The sequence below is a fragment of the Arachis duranensis genome, chromosome 9 (assembly GCF_000817695.3).
Source record: "Arachis duranensis cultivar V14167 chromosome 9, aradu.V14167.gnm2.J7QH, whole genome shotgun sequence".
Lineage (NCBI taxonomy): Eukaryota > Viridiplantae > Streptophyta > Magnoliopsida > Fabales > Fabaceae > Arachis > Arachis duranensis.
Window position 1 is genome coordinate 17,513,018 of NC_029780.3, and position 268 is coordinate 17,513,285.

Below are 268 nucleotides of genomic sequence, written 5' to 3' on the forward strand. Positions count from 1 at the left end.
AGTGTCCAGGGTTCTTAAGCACACTCTTTTTGCCTTGGATCACAACTTTATTTCTTGCTTTTTCTTTCTCTTTCTTTCTCTCTTTTTCTTTTTTTTTGATTATTTTTTTTTGTATCCACTGCTTTTTCTTGCTTCAAGAATCAATCTAATGATTTTTTAGATCCTCAATAATAGTTCTCTTTTTCCTCATTCTTTCAAGAGCCAACAATTTCTAACATTCTCAAAACAACAAATTCAAGAGACATATGCACTGTTCAAGCATTCATTT